The 21,771-nt window shown below is 37.3% G+C and overlaps 1 long non-coding RNA gene across 3 annotated transcripts in view; it reads right to left on the reverse strand.

Annotated features, from left to right (window-relative positions):
• LOC120095600 (uncharacterized) overlaps positions 1–14,517 on the reverse strand; it is an 89,219-nt gene extending 74,702 nt beyond the window's left edge. For all 3 annotated transcript variants that reach the window (XR_010056026.1, XR_005491161.2, XR_010056027.1), the window contains exon 1: positions 14,463–14,517. This is a non-coding gene — a long non-coding RNA (uncharacterized LOC120095600). The remainder of the gene's footprint in view (positions 1–14,462) is intronic.
• Between the last annotated feature and the right edge of the window lie 7,254 nt (positions 14,518–21,771).

Consider the following 21,771-nt stretch of genomic DNA (forward strand, 5'->3'; position numbering starts at 1 on the left):
TTAACAGTTAGTCAAAATAGTTTTGAGCTTCCTCTTTGCTTCTAGAAGCTGTCAAGGTACTTCATTTAAATGATGAATAAAGTTATAAAAGGAAAACATACACTCTCCACAGTCAGCTAATGTCAAATTTAAAGCAGTGTATTAACCCAAGTGCCCAGAGCACATAGGAGGGAACATAACCCTGTCAACTTTTAGTATCATTTTAATGCCCATTTCGGACATGGAAATACAGGTAACTCAGTCATGAAAGAATGCAATATTTAATCTAAGTAGTATAGAGGATGTATAAAAGGAATAGAAGCTGGTGAGTTTATGTATTCTGTTATCCAACTTTGTGGAATATTTTAAATTAAGTAGGAAAGTATATCTTCAGCTGCAGGTACTAGGTTGGATCTAATGGCTTGGTCTTTTGAAATCTCAACACATGACAACATTTTGTTATGTCAAAGAAATAGCATTTTGAATACATTTGGCCATTGTGTGCTGTCCATTTATCTATAGCACAGCATCCATCCATTATTATCCCTTGGCTTCCATCACATTTGCCAGGTATATTAGAAAAACGACCCAAAGGTTTTAAGACTTTTTTTTTCGGAGCTGAGGACCGAACCCAGGGCCTTGCACTTTCTAGGCAAGCGCTCTACCACTGAGCTAAATCCCCAACCCTGGTTTTAAGACTTATATTCATTTGTGTGACAGCCATGAGAAAATTAAATGTGAGCGAGGATTGTCTTTGCTTTGCATCTCGTTTCCACTCCTATCTTGTGTGAAATGATATGTAAGCCTTGGGATTGAAATCTATAGTTTAATATCATAGTGTCAATATTATGAGATTCCCTTCTAAACTGGTGGTAACATTTTTCTTATATCCCTTCTATCATAAAATCAAAAAAAAAAAAAAACCACAATCATTCTTCAGTTGGTCTATAATATACCTTGCTGCTAACTTCTCTGTGTCTTCCTGAATGCCATTATGGTCTTCTATATTTCCCATTTCTGTTTATCTCCTTTCATCTAAATTTAATGTACAAATCAAGTTTTATTTTAAGCATTATTGTGTGGTCTTTACAACTTACACTATTAAAATACTTCAATAAGTCCAATGGAATTACCATTTATCATTATAGCCAGCCATATGCTCATGGTTACATTTTTGTCTTCTGTATTTTGATAGGGAAAAAGTTATGATGACTATCTGGGCTTATATATTTCATTTTTTAAATACTGAGTTATATTTTCTTGGAATGTAACAAAATCAACCATCATATGTCTGTGTATATGCATTTATGTGTGATGTATATTTATATGGTGCATTCATGAGTCTCAAAAAAGTGTGCCCAAGTGTGACCCTGAGCTTTCTAAAAGGAGAAATGCCAAATGTGGTGACTGTTAAGGTGTAAATATTTTATTCATTTTGATTGACTATGTTTTGCCATTTGCACATTTTACATACACACACACACATTTCTTCAGGAAGTAATTTAAAATAAGAACAACTAGTGAAGCTTCTATAGAGAAAAAATTAACTCATATTTATATCAAAAACATTCTTCATCAGAGATGACAACTGAGGCAAATTATCTTCTAGTTTACTAAGCCTTTACTGTACTGCCATTAATGCTTCTTAATAACACTAACCCCATACTAATAATCAAAGTAAATAATGACAATACAATTTTCCTTTTTAAATGTGTATGCTTTCCTTTTAAATGACTATCATAAAAGTATTTAATACTTTTCCTTAATAGGCTGCAGCCTGGCAAGCTAGGTACAAATTTCTGGTAGTTATGACTTGAGAAAAAAATCTTCATCTGAGGTGTAAAACTATTTCTCCAATATTTATGTTAAAAATAGAAAGAATGCACTGTTAAGAACAGAAGTAAAAGGGGGACCCAGTATTCTTATCTTGTACTTTAGACCTAAAAATACTGACAGTAACTGCAGATTCTCCAACCTACTTTCATTACTTACTCTTCTCTGGAATTGCCGAGTTATTTAACCTTTTCAAAACATCTACCATATGCCAAGAAGAAGTTTTCCAGATTACTGCCTCAAACATTTTTCTCATATATCTTTTAAAATTAAATGAATGAGAATAAAACATGAAAAGAGCAAAACAAATATTTGATAAATGGTTTCAAAACGCATACACATCTCTCTATATACATGAATACACATAGAAATGAATCATCTTATATATAATCAGCACATGGTATGTTCAAACTACAAGTAGCAAAAACTGGAGGACATGAAATAAAGTAAATAAAGTTAAATAGTTATGGGATGAATCCTGGTTTTAAAAAAAAGTAGCTGTGATTTCAACTTTAAGTTTCTTTATCTGTAAGTCTTTCAAAGTTAATGTTATAAACTAAAAACTGAGAGAGAGAGAGAATGTCCTCTATTAGATAATATAAGTATGATTATATAATATGAAAGCCCTAAAAAATCTAGCTAAGCATGTCTTCTAAGTTTCTACAACTCCTTTGTTACCTTCATTTAAGTATAATGCTACAACTATTTCAATAATATAACTAAAATATATAACATTTCCATTGGACAAACTAGATTTCAAGTATTAATGTGGATTTGTACCATAAAATTCTACTCATGACGCTAGTTCTTGGTTTTCTTTTTTTTTTTTAATTAACTTGAGTATTTCTTATATACATTTCGAGTGTTATTCCCTTTCCCGGTTTCCGGGCCAACATCCCCCTAACCCCTCCACCTCCCTTTCTCTATGGGTGTTCCCCTCCCCATCCTCCCCCCTTGTCGCCCTCCCCCCAACAATCTAGTTCACTGGGGGTTCAGTCTTAGCAGGACCCAGGGCTTCCCCTTCCACTGGTGCTCTTACTAGGATATTCATTGCTACCTATGAGGTCAGAGTCCAGCGTCAGTCCAAGTATATAGTCTTTAGGTAGTGGCTTAGTCCCTGGAAGCTCTGGTTGCTTGGCATTGTTGTACATATGGGGTCTCGAGCCCCTTCAAGCTCTTCCAGTTCTTTCTCTGATTCCTTCAACGGGGGTCCTATTTTCAATTCAGTGGTTTGCTGCTGGCATACGCCTCTGTGTTTGCTGTATTCTGGCTGTGTCTCTCGGGAGAGATCTACATCCGGCTCCTGTCGGCCTGCACTTCTTTGCTTCATCCATCTTGTCTAATTGGATGGTTGTATATGCATGGGCCACATGTGGGGCAGGCTCTGAATGGGTGTTCCTTCTGTGTTTGTTTTAATCTTTGCCTCTCTATTTCCTGCCAAGGGTATTCTAAACAGTGCCACCTGGTGCAGTTTTCTAATAACAAAACAGAAATTTGTCAGAACTCTTGTGAGTTCAATGAGAAGGGTCCAGGAAAAAGCTCCGTTTTATATTATGTCTGGAGAATAACTTTATATTTGAGATGTCCCTCTTCGTGGGCCTTGTAACACACATTTTCATCTCAACACACAAAAAGATGAGTTCTCAATGCATTTCAAGCCAGCCAAGGCTACATAGTAAGTCCTTGTCTCTATTTGAAAATTAAAGCAAACAAACACAAACAAATTGTTGGAACCTAAGTATAATATTAAGGCCTAGGTAAAATATTAAAGCCTAGATAAAATTTAAGTCCTAGGTAACAGTTACCAGTAGTCTACTATTAAAACAAAATTTTCTTACATATTACTGTTATTATTAGGAAACTTTTTAATCCCAAAAATGACTATGTAGTCTGTAATGTTCTATGCCCTTGGAAACCAATTATGATAGAAGTCAATTAGAACCGTTTTGTATAGTTACCCACAATAAGCCTAGGTCTGAACCAACCACCCAACAGAAATTCCTCCACCTAAGTATAAGCTTTTATGGTATTTAATTTCATGGGGTGCCCCTGGGATAGGTCCCAATATAAGAGAGACATCTGTACCGATATAAAAAAACTATTCGAAATAAGACATCCATTTTGTGTTATGGCCAATTAAAATTTAAGTTTCCAAGACCTACCTGGAACTGACATCCTAGTTGGCAGAAAGAGACATGTACCTGGGTAACGGACTTCCTGGTTGGCAAGTTAAGGCTTAAATGTTACATGAGTCCATTCTGGTAGACAAGTTAGAATGTGAATATTCCATGAGGCAATTGCCCTGATACAGTTGAATACCCCAGTCAATGGCTTCAGGGTAAGTGTACAACCAAGACACCTTCCTAAGGAAATCCCCTATCCCTAAACCCTGATTGGAGAAATAACTTTGGCACAGATGTTTATTATTTGGGGCTTAAAAACCCTGTAAGACTATAATTCTGGGTCATGTCTCAGTTCTGGAATCTGTACTTTGGCCCTGGTCAATCAGTCCTTGGGTGTATGCTCAATAAACTATTCCTATCTGATTGAGATCCGTGTTCATACAGTTTGTTAGGGGTTTCCTGGACCCCAACACAAATGGGCAAAGAAAAATAGAGTTGTCATCTTCTATAAATGAAATTCTGCAGCCGAGACAGTCAAGGAACTCGCCTGGGTCTATGTATAGAACATTGAATCTGTTATCGGGAATGTTGCTATCACGATCTAATCAACGCTCCAATGTCCATCGCAATGGAGTTCCTATTACGTCACCTCTTGTCACTTCTTCTGATACTCAGTCAGGCATTTTCCAAATTTGTTATTTCTAGAGATGTTGTTTTCTGCAAAAGGCTTATCACTTCAAACAATAATAAATTTGATTTATCTTAGGATAACATATGAAAGTAGAAACTATATCAATAAGTAATCTTGGAAAATGCACAGAAAGTTATAGCATAATTTCAAATAAAGACAAAGCATCTATGAATATCTACTATTAATATTTGTGGAAGAGTGGGGAAAAAAGTTTTTATTTCTCTTCTAGGTGACGGCCCATAATCCATCAAATTCAAGACAAGAAACTGGAGACAGGACCTTAAACAAAAGAGTAAGAAAGAATGCTGCTTGATATCTTGCTCCTTGTGACTTTTGCTCTTTTTCACCAGTTTCAAAGAAAAGCTAGTACTGAGAGAACAATTTTTTTTGGCTCAAACACCATCTTAGAGAACCTGACCTAAGGTTGAACTCAAGGAAATTAACAGGCAGATACCTACTACCACTTTCCAGGCCATTCACTGACAAAACCTGTGTCTAGCACCAGTTTTCAGGTTACTCCCCAACACATCTGTAGCCCCAGGCTACAAGTCTGTCCCTGACACTTTATTTCCTAACAACCACCCATCAAGAGGGAAACAGAAGATAAGTTTATGGTTTGGCTCCCAGTACCAGCCAATTATGTGAAAGGCCTTGTAACCCCCAAACACATGTACATCAGGTTACATACCTCCTTCTTTCCTCCACAAATGCTTGACAGAAACTAGGCTCACTGCTCCACCTTCCTGCTCGGTCAGGGTTAGGAGGGAGCCCAAATTAGAGCTTGAATAAAGATACCCTAATACAATTGCATAAGTGGACTTTTGGGGGTTCATGAACATTTCCTGGCACAAAATTTTGAGGGCATTGGCTGGGCAAGGCCTCCAGGACCTGACTCCAAAGATGTCAATAGCTATGTCTGTCTAAATTTGTGAGTCTACCCATGTTTCCTGGCACAACAATTCCAATTTGAAAGAGTGTTGGTAAAGAAACCAAAGGAATATTGGCTAATTCATATTATGAAGCTATAGTCATGCTGATTCTCAAACTACAAAACGACTCAATGAAGAAACTACAGGCCAACTTCCTTCATAATCATCATACAAAATACTCAATAAAATACTCTCAATCTGAATCAAGGAGCACATCAAAAAGATCATCGATTGTGATTCTGCAGGCTTCATCATAGAGATAGAGGAATAGTTCAACATACAAAGATATGTCAATGATATTCATCATGTAAACAAGCTGAAATAAGCAGAGAGGTATGGAGGAAGGATGTGTGTGGAAAGGATGACCGAGAAGAGTGAGATGTAAAATAAATAAGTAGCAAACAAACAAACAAACAAACAATAAATAAATAATATATATAGAAATAATAAACCACCATATTTTAAATTAAAATTTAATTGCATAATTTATCTCCTTGGCTCTCCAAACCTTGCCAAAACCTCACCAAATCCTCACAAACTTATGTCCTTTTTCATTTCATTATAACTGATTATGTATAACACACACATAGATATATGTGTATATATGTATATATATACATATATATATATATATATATATATATATGAATGCACATGTAAATTCAGCCTAATAGGCCAATTTAGTTTTGTTTGCCTGTATTTTTTTTTCTTTTTCCGGAGCTGGGGACCGAACCCAGGGCCTTGCGCTTCCTAGGCAAACGCTCTACCACTGAGCTAAATCCCCAACCCGTTTGCCTGTATTTTTATGACTAATTCTCATACATTAGATATCAAATAAGCAATAATATGTATATATATATACACACACACATATATATATATGTATATATATATATATATATCCCTCCCTTTCCCTCCCTTTCCTTTTTTCTGTTAACATTTTAAATTTATTTTTTGTTTTCAACAGGTACCAACCACAATTTCCCCTCCCTCTACTTCTCCTAGCAGGAGCCCTTGCCACCCTTGCTCCAGATTCATTCCTCCTCTACTCCCATTCAGGAAAGACCCTGCTTCCTAGGTATATTCACTGAACAGAGAGAGTATAAGAAGATACAGTAAGACTAGGCACAGACCTCCTTACCAAGGTTGAGGGGGCAACACAGTAGAAATAGAAGTGCCCAAGGGCAGACTAAAGAGTCCAGAACACCCTCATTCACCCTGCTAGGAATCCCGCAAAAATATAAAGCTAAGAACCCATAAGATATAGGCAGAGGGCAGAGCACAGACCCACTCAGCCTCGATAAATGTCATTTCAACCTCTGTGAATCCCCATAAGCCCTATTTAATTGATTTCTGTGGGCCCTGTTTTCCTTTGCGTCTTTGAAACCCTGGCTTCTATAATTCTTCCTCCTCGACTTTCGCAGGGTTCCCAGAAGACACTCACTTGGGAAAGATTTCCCAATGTGTACTGTCTCCATGTGATAAAAAAGAACAATTCATCACCCAATTGACTGTAATTTTCTACCACTATTCTTAGAGTCTACTCTCCAATGCATATTGTGTTCTTTGTTTTCAGATTTTTTTTCAGTTTTTATTATATATTTTATGTATTTACATTTCAAATAATATTCCCAGTCCACTTCCTCTCCCATACTCTCCCTCCCCTGCTTCTATGAGGATGCTCCCTCTCCAACCCACCCACTCCCACTTCAACACCCTAGCATTCTCCTACACTGGGGAAACAAGCCTTGCAAAAACCAAGGGCTACTCCTTATTTTGTTGCCGGACAATGCCATCCTCCCCTGCATATGCAGATGGAGCCATGGGTCCCCACCACCACCATACATGCTCTTTGGTTGTTGGTTTAGTCCCTAGGAACCCAGGAGAGTCTCAGTTGATATTGTTGTTTTTCTTTGGGTTGCAAACCCCTTCAGCTCCTTCAGTCGTTTCTCTAACTCCTCCACTGAGGTACCCGTGCTCAGGTTGAATGTTAGCTGCAAGCATCTTACTCTGTATCAGTAAGGCTGTGGCAGAGCCTCTCAGGAGACAGCCATACCTGGCTCCTCTCAGAAAGCACTCTTGGCATCAGCAATAGTGACTGGGTTTGGTTGCAGCAAGTGGGATGGATCTCAAGGGAGGCAGTCTCAGGATGGCCTTTCCTTTGGCTTTTCTCCACTCTTTGCCCCTGTATTTCCTCCTGTAGTATTTTGTCCCCCACTCTAAGAAGGACCAGAGCATCCACATTTTGATATTCCTTCTTCTTGATCTAAATATGGTCTGTGAATTGCATCTTCGGTATTCTGAGTTTTGGGTTAATATCCATTTATCAGTGTATGCATACCATGTGTGTTCTTTTGTGACTGGGTTTGCTCACTTGGGATATTTTCTAGTTCCATACATTTGCCTAAGAATTTCATGAAGTCATTGTTTTTAATAGCTGAGTAGTACTTCGTTGTGTATATATGTACCACATTTTCAGTATCCATTTCTCTGTTGGGGGACATCTGGGTTCTTTCCAGCTTCTGGCTATTATGAATAAGGCTGCTATGAACATAGTGTAGCATTTGTCCTTGTTATATGTTGGAGCATCTTTGTGTATATGCCCAGGAGTGGGTATATTTTTCAGTTTTTAAGCCTACCTAAGCAACTTAATTCTAAAGGTTTGGAGGGAAGCCCAGCAATCATTGAACTGTGGTTCTGATCCATATACGGTTTAGAAACACCTTTCTATGTGATCATGGCCCTCTTGGGACTCTATCATTACTATAATATCCTTTATGTCTAATGCGTACTGCAGGCAGTTTTATGAGAGTTTTTTGGGAGGAATTTAGAGACGTTTAAAAATGTAGACTAGAGAAGTCCTACAATGTAGTAAGACAAGGCTTACCAGTAATTCTGCTTAAGACACCCAAGACCAGAGTACATATGAAAGCATCATCAGTCAGCTACATTTGTGCAGGTTAAGACATAAATGATAATTCTATATTTACAATTCTGGTTTGAGAATTTGTAGAAGACCAAGTTTACAGATTATAAACTAGATCAAAACTCTTGTACAGGAAATTTCAAGGCAGCATATTTAAATCTGAAATTAATATCACTAGCTGATTGGGTAAATTCACAATAGAATTAGAATCAAAATGATTACTGAAAGTATTTTATTTTATTTAATTTATTTTTTTAATATTTGTGAGCAAATTTAATTCTTTTTTTTCATCTTTATTAACTTGAGTATTTCTTATTTACATTTCGATTGTTATTCCCCTTCCCGGTTTCAGGGCCAACATCCCCCTAACCCCTCCTCTTCCCCTTCTCTATGGCTGTTCCCCTTCCCATCCTCCCCCCATTACCACCCTCCCACCAACAATCACATTCACTGGGGGTTCAGTCTTGGCTGGACCAAGGGCTTCCCCTTCCTCTGGTGCTCTTACTAGGCTATTCATTGCTATGTATGCAGTTGGAGTCCATGTATAGTCTCTGGGTAGTGGCTTAGTCACTGGAAGCTCTGGTTGGTTGGCATTGTTGTTCTCAAGCCCCTTCAAGCTCTTTCAGTCCTTTCTCTGATTCCTTCAACAGGGGTCCCGTTCTCAGTTCAGTGGTTTAATGAAAGTATTTTAAAAACATAGTCTTGTCTGAAATGTTAGGAGTTGAAAATTTGGCCAAGAAGAACTGTCACTATAAAGAACAGTATATGGATTAAAGTAAAGTGTTTTGAATCAAGAAAATAGAAACAAACATACGATGGTACAGCATAGCTCATTACCATTCCCTCTTAATGCATGCTCAAAGATTTTTGTTTAGATGTAGCATAGGGGTATCCTGAGGGATTTTTCATCTGTGTTCAGTCATCATTATACTCAACTGATGTTGCGATTTTGATGTAGAGAGCCTTGTTATTGCTCGAGTTCCCAGAAGAACATGGTGTCAATTATTAAAAAAAATTCTGTGGAGACACAGTGGTTAACTCAGATTTAAGGGAAAACTTGGAGCGTTAGGAGCAGTGAGTAACAGAGTTCGTGTAAATAGTTTCTTATAGGGTGATGTATAATTACTGTGAAGATTCCAGAAACATTGACAAGGAGATAATAATGCAAGGCTTTGGCGAGGAGCTGCTGGTTGTTAATGCTGACAGCTCATGGCAGTTATCACCACAAAGGCAAATGTATAGGACAATCTCAAGCAGTTGAATCTCTACATGCTGTGACCAGGTGTGCTCAATATTGGACTAGGATCTACTCTGTTAAAAGTTTTTGCTTTTGCTTTTCCTATTGAGTTTTATCTGGTTCTCCAGCTTATTTTCCAATTTCCCCTTATTGTTGGGTATTTTTCACCTTCCACTAGTGAATCTTTGAAATAAAGAAGAAGAAGATGAAGAAGAGGAGAAGGAGGAGGAGGAGGAGGTCGAGGAGCAGGAGGAGGAGGAGGAGGAAGAGGAGGAGGAGGAGGAAGAGGAGGAGGAGGAGGAGGAGGAGGAGGAGGAGGAGGAGGAGGAGGAGGAGGAGGAGGAGGAGGAGGAAATCCAGGTTCTCATGCATACGGTTGCCTTGACGTTGAGAAAATAACCTGGACTTTACTTGGATGGGGAGCAATATGGAAAATTTCAAGACTATGGAAGCTGTTAGAGTAAACTGAACACATTTGTACTATGAGATGAACATGAGTTCTGTCTAGGCTCATCTAAGTTCTATCTAGGTTGTGGTTTGGATTTCAAATGTTTTCCAATTGTTTATATGAAAATGTATTATTCACCAGCAGATTGTTCTCCAATTTTGTAAAATATGATGCATCTTTTACCTTCTTTATATTTAATTGATATGTCCTCAAAACATGTTCTTTGCCAGACATTACTAAACACTATTCTGGGTGTACTTACAATAATCAAGAAAAACTCATGACATCCATAAGTCTAGAGTGGAAGGTAGGTGATTGTCAAGTATGTGAAGAAATGCTAACTTAGAAACAATAGAAAGTGCTATGATAGGAAATAAACTTTACCTCTAGGAGGAGACAAAGCTGGCGAACAATGTTGAGTAAATAAGAATATTTCTCTCAGAGTGTTTTGTGTAACCAAAACATGGAACTAATGGAGAAACAAGCATGGCAGGGAGAAGCTTGAAAACCACCCGCAGAATGGAAGCTTGAAACGCTAAGGGAGCATTAAGTAGAAATGGACAAAAGAGAAGATGGACATTTTATGATGCAAAATTTTAAAAAAAATCCTTTTTCTTCTTCAAATTTCTACAACACTATGAAGCATCAGAATGATATTTCTAAGTATTTTCTATCAGAAGATGCTCATATATGACAAAAAGGAATGTGTATGTTGTGTAGGAAGACAATGATTTAAACAGTATAATATGCAGTCATAGAACACTGAAACAAAACTTTAAAAACATGACTCTAAATCTAGAACTAATGTATAAGATGATAAATTAGTGTCAATGTTGAACAATAGACGTGCCCATATTAAGTTGCACATATGTGTTGATTAAATGTGTCTTTTGAATAGACATATTGTCTTCTAATAAAGTGTGAGCAGAAATCTTAAATTATTCACCTCACCAATAATCTATTTAATTCTTACTCAAGGGAATAGTAAAATTCTGACATTCAAAGAGATAGTCTAGGGGTTGGGGATTTAGCTCAGTGGTAGAGCGCTTGCCTAGGAAGCGCAAGGCCCTGGGTTCGGTCCCCAGCTCCGAAAAAAAAAAAAAAAAGAGATAGTCTATATTTATGTAAAGCACTTATGTATATGGATTGAATATATATTCAAATGCAAATAAATGTACATTGGCATCCCAACATATTTAACTATATTTGTAGGCACTGTAAATATTTTAACCTTATTTATGGAATTTATGGACATTTTTATGTTCTTAGGAAGATCAAGGATTATCTCATATAAAATACCTTTCAACTGACTTTCTTTTCATACCAATAACTTCATCTTAGTCATAAAATTTTATTGTCAATCATTTTTAGTTTTTATATTTACCCTTTAAAAATAGTTTCATAAAGCAGGAACGACCTTTATTTTTATATGCCAATGTACTCCTTAAGTTTACATCCTAAGTTTATCTTGTCTGAAAAAAATCGATTATGGTTATTCAAACACCTAATTTTGTGTCACCCACATACTAAAATTTTCTCAATCATGAAGAAAATAAGAATGATTATAATTATTGAACTAATAAAATATGACAATTTAGGTATAATACTTGCCAAGTTCTAAAGCCTGATGAAGTCTGTACCTTAACAGTTCTGAAAAACTGCTTAAGAAAAATATGGACAAGATCAATTCTCTCCACAATAAACTTAAACTCCCTTTTCTTTCCATATAGATTTCTGTCATGTGACCCAGGAAAAATTGAAAGATTGATTTTCTGTGAACAAAGTACATCCCGAAATCTATATTATGATAGAACACCACTATAACATATATTTATACTGAGCAAATAAATGTACTATTTCAGATGTTTTTTAAGTTCCCTCTTGAATTCTAATATTTGAATTACCAGGTTATTTCTACTTTCAACAAACTCATTTAAAATTTAATTTTAATGTTAGATTTATTTTTTGATGTGTCTATAGTGAACTACAGATACTGAAACTAAGTCAATAAATTATTCAGGAAATAAGGAAGTCAGTAAACCCATGAAAGGTAATTAATTTCAAGTATGACTTTTAAGCAACTAACAAAAACATAGTTAGAATGGGAAGATTATGATATATGCCTAACGCTTAACAGTCAGTCATGATGTTTTAGTGAATAAAAGAAAAATGAGCTCCAAAGTGAGCAATTGATAAATAGACCATGTCTATATATCTAACAATAATGAAGTTGATACAGGTTTCGTGCATGTTATAAATAATTTGATGTTCAATGTGGTCTGCAACATGGACATAACATATCCATTTCTAATATATTATTTAGAATACAAGTAGATATATGGATTCCTACAAAATTATTATGAAAAATCTCTGTTTTAAAACTTATAGGAAATTACTTTAAAATTTAAGATTTAATATGATGTTCTTTGACTGATTTATTGCTCCAGCTTAGACTTCCAGTATTATATTAAATAGATATGGAGAAAATGGATAACCTTATATAGTCTCTGATTTTACCTAAAATGTTTGAGTCTATCTCCTTTTAATATGACATAGGCTTTAATTTATTTTTTCTGTAAACGGTCTTCATTATGATTCAGTATGCTGCTGTATCCCTAATTTCTCCATGACTTTTTATCATGGTTGGGTGTTAGACTTCTCAAAGTTCTTCTCAACTTCTGATGAGAAAATCATGCAAATTTTGTCAGTCTGTTTGTATGGTGGACTCTATTTGCCGGCTTCCGTATATTGAGCTGTTTTTGCATAATTTGGATATAGAACTGGTTACATAGTTTTAAAGAAGGATATCTACCTCATGTTGGCTATGGCTATATCTATTAAAGGTTTGGTTTGATTAGTACCATTCTCTATGCTGTTACTTAGTGGTATTAGGAAGGCAAACAAGCAGACCTGTGTGCATTTCGTTATCTCTCTTCTTCTGAACAGTGATTCAAAGAGTTTAGTTTTTAACACTTTGTCATAATGATGTCTACACTAAGATAAACTGTCATCCAGAATCACAGACTGAAGAAACACTTTTCTTCCCTACATTGATTTTTATTAGTATATTTTATCACACACCCACCCACACACACACACACACACACACACACACACACACAAACACTTTCTCTCTCGAAACACTCACTCTGTCTTTTTCTTTCCTCTCTCTCTTCTCATATGTGTGTGTGTGTGTCTGTGTGTGTCTGTGTGTGTGTGCCTGTGTGTGAGTGCTAGATGACTAAATATAGAAGATAAATATGTGGTTAGTTTACTAACACATGACTGAGTAGATAGACATATAGATGTACAGAGATATTATCCTGCCTAGAAAATTGGAAATTTTTTATTTTTTCTTATCATATACATGTTTTCTCAATGAAATATTATTAAGTTTCAATTAATATTACTTTTATTCTTGAGAATTCTATCCATATATAAAATGAAACACAATAATGTACATCTCCCATATTCCCCTTCACAATTCATTCAGCATGCACCCCTCCCAATTTCACAACTGTCTATTATCTTTCTATCTCTCTATCTCTCTCTCTCTCTATCTATCTCTCTATCTATCTATCAATGATTCTATCTATAACCCATTAAGTCTGCTTGGTACTAGCCATATGTCTATAGGAATTGAACCATCTAATAGAACATTATTATATCAGTGGATCCAAATTTTAAGAACAATTCTTTATTTCCAAGCAGCAATCTACTGCTAATACCTCCTCAGTAAGGGATGAAGCAAAAAGAACCAATTCCATCTATACGATGGGAATGCAAATGTGTTGCTCTTGTGCAGGTCTTGAACAAGTACCATGAATTAGTTTAAATTAGTGACTATGAAGAACACTATATGCTTTATAGAACACACACAAGTCAGGGACAAAGACATTTTCTACATGCAGGCTTTTCCAGTGTCAGAAATGCTATGCAGGCTGCTGGATAAGAAAAAGAAACCAACGTTCTTATGCATAGCTGAACCTTCCATGCCACAGTGCCTACCCACAAGACACTCATGGGTAATCATAGCAACACTGATATAAGATAAATAAAGCCCTTTTGGTGAGATTTAAGGCTTGCTTCAGAGGACGTAATTTTGTATTAACAGCTTGGTGTAAAGGTTTTGGCTGGTGAGGTGAATTGATAGTCCTGTGAGTAGAACCTGATATTATTATTTTAATAATAGGTCCTGCTGTCCTCTTCCTTGTGTGTATTTATGTGTATACCCATACAGCTGCTCTGCTCTCCATTTTTTCCTCTTTTAAAAAAATGGTTATTTTATTTACTTACATTTCAAATGTTGTCCTCTTCCCAGGCTCCACTCCACAAATGCCCCATCCCATCCCCCACCCCTTTGCCTCTATGACGATGCTCCCTGACTCTGACCTCACCACCCTAACATCCCCCTATGCTGGGGCACCAACCCTCCACAGGACTAAGGGCTCCCTACCCACTGATGCCAGGAAAGGCAGTCCTCTGCTACATATGCAGCTGAAGTCAAGGGTCCCTTCATGTGTACTCCCTGGTTGGTGCTTTGGTCCCTGAGAGCTCTAGGGGGTCCGGTTAGTTGATAATGTTGTTCTTCCTATGGCATTACAATTTTCTTCTGCTCCTTCAGTCCTTTCCTTAACTCTTCCATTGGGGTCCCTGTGCTAAGTCTGACGGTGTCTGTGAGTATCCACATCTATATTAGTCAGACACTGGCAAAGCCTCTCAGGTGACGAATATACCAGGCACCTGTCAGCAAGTACTTCTTGGCATCAGCAGTACTGTCTGGGTTTGGTGTCTGCAGATGGGATGGATCCCTAGGAATTCTCTGGATGGCCTTTTCTTTGGTTTCTGCACCACTCTTTGTCCCTGCATTTCCTTTAGACAGGAACAATTCTGGATTAAAATTTTTGAGATGGGTGAATAGCCCCATCCCCCAGGTGGGGGCCATGTCTATCTACGCGATATAGTCTTTCCAGGTTCTCTCTTCTTTGTTGGGTATTTCAGCTAATGTCATTCCCAGTGCATCTATGGAGCTTCTTGCTTCCCTGGCCTTTGGGACTTTCTAGTGGCTACCCCATGCTCCCCATCTCCCACTGCTACACACCTGCGTTCAATTTCCTGAAGTCCTAAGTAGTCAGTAGGAGAACCATAACTGGTCAACATACTAGAAATCGAAGGCTCAGGATTTATCTCTATTCAGTATAGTTCTCAAAATGCTCAGGATACTATTCAGTATAGTTCTCAAAATGCCTATCCCACTGCCAAGATTCATGTGATCATGTGTAAGGCAAAGTAGAAACAATATAAGAAACATGATGGGAGGAGTGTTGAGAAATGCCTCATGTAGTTTTGAGTTATGTAAAACATTCACCTGATTTTTACATTTATCTTACATCTTAACCAATCTCCAAGTAAACTTCTAAAGCTGAAAGTGAAAAATGATTTTTTCTTATGTTTATTTTTTGATAACTTCTCATTAAAAAAGCAAGTCTGTTAAATGAAACATTTAAGAATGCTAATCTTTAAAATGATCTCTGAATGTGTTGGGGTTATCAGTGACATGAATGAATCGACACAGAATTCAACAGATGAACAGGACAGTATTGCCACTACTTGAGCGTATTTAGGATTAAAGACGATAAATTAATTACAATACCATGACCTGAGATCTTGAGCACACTATCTCTGGCATTTTCACCTCAGTATTTTACTCTAGAATATGTAGTTAACAAGTTTTGCCTACTTGTATTCATCTCATATATTTCATTAAATTTTTTGTGACATTCATAATCTATAACTAAAGAATAGAACTGAGGAAATAATTATCATTTACTGTTTTTCTGAGACAGTAATGAGAAAGGATGCATACAAGGATACACAACATCTTGTTCCTGTTCCATATCGCATTCAGATTTGAAATGTATAGGCTAATGCCTGCCTATGTCTTTTAACTTGGTAAATGGACATGAATATTTACCATACATAGTTTGAAGGCAATCTCTACTTGTTTTGGCCTAATCAAAATTAAAACAATAAATGTCTGAGGTTTCTAGTATAGTGTATCACATGGTTCTCAAATCTTAATTATACACAACTTATATCTAAAATATACTAGTAGTTATTCAGTGTGCCCTTTAGTAACTCCCACCATACATGTCTTAAAATTTAACCCTTTAAATTTGTCCATGTTTTACTGGATATTTTCTCTATCTATATTTCAAATATTATCCTCTTCCTAGTTTCCCCTCCAGAAACACCCTATCCCATCCCTAACCCCTTCCCTCCATGAGGGTACTCTCCCATCCACCCTCCTGCTCTTTCTGACCTCCTCACTTTGCCATTCTCTTAAACGGGGCATCAAGCCTTCACAGAACCAATGGCCTCTCCTCCCATTGATGCCCAACAAGGTCATCCTTTGCTATATATGCAGCTGGGGCAATGGGTCTTTCTGTGTGTACACTTTGGTTGTTGGTTTAGTCCCTGGGGGCTATGGGATGTCTGACCGGTTGATATTGTTGTTCTTCCTATGAGGTTGCAAAACCCCTAAGCTACCTCAGTCTTTTCTCTAACCCCAGCATTGGGGACCATTCTTAGTCCAATTCTTGGCTGTGAGTATCCCCTCTGTATTTGTTAGGCTCTGACAGAGAGTCTCAGGAGACAGCTAAATCAGGCTCCTGTTAGCATGCACCACTTGGCATCCCCAATAATGATAGGTTGGGTGACTGCATGTGGGATGGATCCAGAGGTACGGCAGTCTCTGGATAACCTTTCCTTCAGTCTCTCCTCCATACTTTGTGTTTTCTCCTGTGAGTATTTTGTTCCCTCATCTAAGAAGTATTGAAGCATCAATACTTTGGTCTTTCTTCTTCTTGAGCTTCATGTTATCTATAATTTGTATCTTGGGCATTCTGAGCTTTTGGGCTTATATCCACTTATCAGTAAATACATATAATGTGTGCTCTTTTGTGACTGGGTTACCTTACTCAGGATATTTTCCATTTTTTAAAAAAAATATTTATTTTATGTATGAGTACACTGTTGCTCTCTTCAGACACACCAGAAGAGGGTGTTGAATTGCATTACAGATGGTTGTGGTCACAATGGGGTTGTTGGGAATTGAACTCAGGGCCTCTGGAAGAGCAGTCAGGGTTATCCTGCATTTTTTGTTATTCCAAATGAATTTGCAAATTGCTCTTTCTAACTCTATGAAGAATTGGGTTAGAATTTTCGTGGGGATTGCATTGAATCTGTAGATTGTTTTTGGTAAGATGGCCATATTTTGCTATATTAGTCCTGCCAATCCATGAGCATGGGAGGTCTTTCCATCCTCTGAATTTTCTTTAATTTCTTTCTTCAGAGACTTAAAGTTCTTGTCATACAGAGCTTTCATTTGCTTAGAGTCACACCGAGGTATTTTATATTATTTGTGACTATTGTGAAGGGTGTCCTTTCCCTAATTTCGCTCTTAGCCTGTTTTCCCTTTGAGTAGAGGAAGGCTTCTGATTTGTTTGAGTTAATTTTATATCCAGCCACTTTGCTAAAGTTGTTTATCAGATTTAAAAGTTCTCTGGTGGAATTTTTGGGGTCACTATCATATTTTCAAAATACTATCATATCTTCAAATAGTGATGTTTTGACTTCTTCCTTTCTAATTTCATCCCCTTGACCTTATTTTGTTGTCTAATTGCTCTGGCTAGGACTTCAAGTACTATATTGATTAGGTAGGGAGAGAGTGGGCAGCCTTGTCTAGTCCCTGATTTTAGTGGGATTGCTTCAAGTTTCTCTCCATTTAGTTTGATGTTGGCTACTGTTTTGATATATGTTGCTTTTACTATGTTTAGATAAGCCCTTGGTCCTGCTATGGTTGGACCCCCAGTGTAGGGGAATGTCAGGGGGCAGGAACGGGTGGGGATATGGGGAGGGGAACACCCTTATAGAAGAAGGGGAAGGTAATGGGATCGGGGGCTTATGACCAGGAAACCTAAAAATGGGAATAAGATTTGAAATGAAACTTTAAAAAAATTAAAAAATATATATGTGCCTTGAATTTCTGATCTTTCTAAGACTTTTGTCATGAAGGGGTGTTGAGTTTTGTCAAATGCCTTCTTAGTATCTAATAAGATGATCATGCTATTTTTTTAGTGTGTTTATGTACTGTATTACTTTGATGTATTTATGTATATTGAACCATTCCTGCATCCCTGGGATGAAGCCTCCTTGATTATGATGTGTGATCATTTTGATGTGTTCTTCGTTTTTGTTTGTGAAAATTTTATTTAGTATTTAATTTTGAAAGCTAAATTTGACTCAAAGTATTTAAACAAATGAGCAGTTTGCATCTTAGGATTGTACTCTAAGTTGAAATATTCATTCATTTTATGTTTATACTATAGGAAATCTATTATCCATTGTCTTCATTAAATCCTAATTGACAATTGGATGGTAGATCACTTGCCCATCATGTATAAGTTCCTGAGCTATAATATAAAATGCATAAAACTTATTTAATAATCACCATTTTATAACAAAAATTTTAATTAATAAATGTCAAATTCATCTTAGTAACTTTGTATATAGTAAGATAGAATTAGATGAATCAATTAAATTGTATATGGCATTAAATTTTATAAAACTTTACTTTCAAATAAATTAGTTAAAGAATTCCATATATAATAGTTTTTTCATATTATAAAATAATTTCATCATTCCTCCTTTCAAACTATTCTATATACCCCTGTTCTTTTTTAAATTCTTGGCCTCTTTTTACATTAATGCAATATGTACATATATATAGCACATAAGTAATTTATTCTGCTTATGTAATGTTGATGTTATGTATGTTTTCAGGGCCCACCAGAAATTGATTAGCAATTTTGAGCTCTTCCTTTAGGAAGACTTTTTTCCCACTCTCAGCATTTTGTACTTGTTTGTAGTTTTGTTTTGTTTTTTTTTAATCCTGTGTACAACTAGCATATATATTTAAAACATGTCAAATGTGTCAATTAAGCATGTAGTTAAATTATAATTTTAAGTAATTACTTTAAAATAAGTGATTTCTACACATAGTATCCTGAAAGGATAGGTTAAATCTAAATAATACCAATTTTTAGAGAAAACATATATTTATTAGAAAGCAGTCATATTATAAAAGCCTTCCTTTCCTTTTTTTAAATTTCTTGTCAACTTGACAAAAACTACAGTTATCTCAGAAGAAAACCTCAATTGAGAAAATCTCTCCATCAAATTGTGTGTATGGAACATTGTAGCACATTTTTTGGTTGGTGACCAAGTTACAAGTCCCCATCACAATGGAGCCAGTGTCACTCATGGGTTGATACCCCTGAATGTGTAGGAAATGAAGGTTAGCAAGCCAATAAGCAGCATCCCTGTCTGATCTAGTTCACTGTTTTATTCCCAAGTTCCTGCCCTGATTTCCCTATAGAATAGACTGTGAGGTGGCTGGTATTTGTATAATATTAACCCAACTATGATACAATGAATATTATTAAAATGCTTACATTAAGCAGGCAATAACCACCCTTGGTTAATTTATGATTTTTTTCTTTCGCAGATAACAATCAAATGTCAGGATTATTTCCAAAATTGCTTTATTATTTGACCTAATTGGTTTTTCTAAGCCTCATTCTTAGGATATTGAGTAATCTGTAGTGCTATAATGTGTGTGTGTGTGTGTGTGTGTGTGTGTGTGTGAGGGTGGCAGGGGGGTAGAAGGTTTTCTTTTTCTTTGCGTTCTTCACCATTAATATATTTATTTTTTCTTTACATCCTTTTTTTTCCTTTTTTTTTATTAACTTGAGTATTTCTTATATACATTTCGAGTGTTATTTCCTTTCCCGGTTTCCGGGCAAACATCCCCCTCCCCCCTCCCCTTCCTTATGGCTGTTCCCCTCCCAACCCTCCCCCCATTGCCGCCCTCCCCACAACAGTCTAGTTCACTGGGGGTTCAGTCTTAGCAGGACCCAGGGCTTCCCCTTCCACTGGTTCTCTTACTAGGATATTCATTGCTACCTATGAGGTCAGAGTCCAGGGTCAGTCCATGTATAGTCTTTAGGTAGTGGCTTAGTCCCTGGAAGCTCTGGTTGCTTGGCATTGTTGTACATATGGGGTCTCGAGCCCCTTCAGGCTCTTCCAGTTCTTTCTCTGATTCCTTCAACAGGGGTCCTATTCTCAGTTCAGTGGTTTGCTGCTGGCATTCGCCTCTGTATTTGCTGTAATCTGGCTGTGTCTCTCAGGAGCGATCTACATCCGGCTCCTGTCGGTCTGCACTTCTTTGCTTCATCCATCTTGTCTAATTGGGTGGCTGTATATGTATGGGCCACATGTAGGGCAGGCTCTGAAAGGGTGTTCCTTCAGTCTCTGTTTTAATCTTTGCCTCTCTCTTCCCTGCCAAGGGTATTCTTGTTCCCCTTTTAAAGAAGGAGTGAAGCATTCACATTTTGATCATCCGTCTTGAGTTTCATTTGTTCTAGGCATCTAGGGTAATTCAAGCATTTGGGCTAATAGCCACTTATCAATGAGTGCATACCATGTATGTCTTTCTGTGATTGGGTTAGCTCACTCAGGATGATATTTTCCAGTTCCAACCATTTGCCTACGAACTTCATAAAGTCGTTTTTGATAGCTGAGTAATATTCCATTGTGTAGATGTACCACATTTTCTGTATCCATTCCTCTGTTGAAGGGCATCTGGGTTCTTTCCAGCTTCTGGCTATTATAAATAAGGCTGCGATGAACATAGTGGAGCACGTGTCTTTTTTTATATGTTGGGGCATCTTTTGGGTATATGCCCAAGAGAGGTATAGCTGGATCCTCAGGCAGTTCAATGTCCACTTTTCTGAGGAACCTCCAGACTGATTTCCAGAATGGTTGTACCAGTCTGCAATCCCACCAAAACTCCCTCACAAGGTCCCCTCTTGCCTTCTACTCTTTAAGGGTGGAAGCCCTGGGTATTCCCCCACCCTGGAATATCAAGTCTCTACAGGGCTAGAGGCACCACCCCCCCACACACACTCAGACAATGGGGCAGTCAATTTATATTCATTATCCTTGCCCTAACTCCCTCCTGTCTCTCTCCACACTTGGTTGTGAACTATCCCCCAATCCAGCGGCCACCTACTGTAGCCTGTTACGACCCCCAGTGTAGGGAACCCAATTAGAGGAACAAGATCCAAAATCAAGCTATAGCTTTAGGGATAGCCCATTCTCTAGTTTTTGGGGGACCCACATAAGGACAGAACTGCATTATCTGCTACATGTGGGTTGGGACGATGTAGGTTCAGCCCGTTTATGCTCTTTGATTGGTGGTTCAGTCTCTGAAAGCCCTCAAGGGCTCAGGTTATTTGGCTCTGTTGATCTTCCTCTGAAGTTTCTATCCTGTCTAGGGCTCTCAATCCTTTTTCCTATTCTGCCATTAGAGTCTCCAAGTTCCATCCACTGTTTGGCTGACTGAAACAGATGCAAAGGGCCAAAGCCAAACATTAGATGGATCTCAATGAGTCTTATGGAAGAGTAGGGGGAAAGATTGAGGGCCACAATGGGGATAGGAATTCCACAGGAAAACCTACAGAGCCAGCTAAGCTGTACCCTT

This window comes from Rattus norvegicus, chromosome 11 (assembly GCF_036323735.1).
Source record: "Rattus norvegicus strain BN/NHsdMcwi chromosome 11, GRCr8, whole genome shotgun sequence".
Classification (NCBI taxonomy): Eukaryota; Metazoa; Chordata; class Mammalia; order Rodentia; family Muridae; genus Rattus; species Rattus norvegicus.